A 1,384-nucleotide genomic window follows, 5' to 3' on the forward strand; every position below is an offset into this window, starting at 1 on the left:
AGGGTAAATTACCACAATTTAATGAACCTGACTATACGCATGGAGGTAGTAATTCTAAATACCAACTGCTATCCCCTCTATACACAGGGTAGATAGGGACAGACACCTTAGACATCGGCTACCTAAAATGAGCCGGTGATAAAGGCATGAAGTGACTGGCTTATAAGGTTTCAAGAGGGAGTTTAGTTTAAGAGTGTGGGGAGGAAGAAAGAGTCCCCACTGAATGGTTTTCATGTTGTCTGGATGGGTCTGGTGAAAAGAGATGGGGATGAGATTCTTATGATTCAGTAGTGAATAATTGTTGTCATGACTAATTGCAACTGTCACAATTGTAAAGGTAGTTTTATAACAAAAACAGGGGAGTGGTTAATCTTACAGTCCCAAAACAGAGGACCCTGGGACCATCAAGGGAGAAGAACACAAGAATAATGCGGGACCTTATCCAGAGAAGCAGCGATGCCAGAGATGGAGGCAGAGATGAGGTCATGGAGAGGGAGAGCGGTTGAGGACTCTAGATTCGTGCAAAGAGAGGGACTAAGAGCTGGTAGCCAGGAGGCCGACTTACAGAATGTGCTCTTTGGTGGTGTAAAGCTAAAGTGGATGGAGAAAAATACTGTTAACTGATGGTACATGGAGGGGATTATAATCATTGTAATGAAACAAGGTGTATGCTTTGTTCAATGTAAAACTGATGATCTGCACTGTAAACTTTCACTCAATTCACAATAAAAACCTGTTTAAAAATCATCATAATACTAATGTTCCAGTTATGTTCAGCAGACTGGAACATGCAATGTGTTAGAATCAATTGAAAACTATCCATTGATAGTCTAGAATCTGGCTCATTCATCAAACAGGCCGGGCTTCTCACTATCAACGAAAAGCTGAATTTATCTTCATGACATTTCAAGGAAAGATATCTTTATCTACGAAAAAATGCCCATAAACCTGAAAAGCTTACTAAAGAAATATCATGTGATATTCTGCTTGTGAGCAAAGACGAACTGCTTTAAATAGCAAAACCCAAACCTCAGTACATTCACACACATACATGCACACACACACACACACATGCACACACACACAAGAGCACGTGAACACACATGCATACATGCACTCAGCTACTAACCCACAGGGGACTCTAAGGGGAAGGACGTGGCATCTGCTTCTGAAAAAATGACAGCCTGGGACACCACATGGGGCAGTTCTACTCTGTCACATGGGGGCGCTGTGAGTGGATGATGTATAAGAGTATATACAAGTATATAGTGACACAACAGATGACATCCTAGGAAACCCCGTGGGGCATTTCTCCTCTGTTACACCAGGGGGCGCTGTGAGTGGATGATCTATAAGAGTATATATGAGTATATAGTGACACAAT

The sequence above is a fragment of the Chrysochloris asiatica genome, unplaced genomic scaffold, assembly GCF_000296735.1.
Source record: "Chrysochloris asiatica unplaced genomic scaffold, ChrAsi1.0 scaffold00272, whole genome shotgun sequence".
NCBI classification, from domain to species: domain Eukaryota; kingdom Metazoa; phylum Chordata; class Mammalia; order Afrosoricida; family Chrysochloridae; genus Chrysochloris; species Chrysochloris asiatica.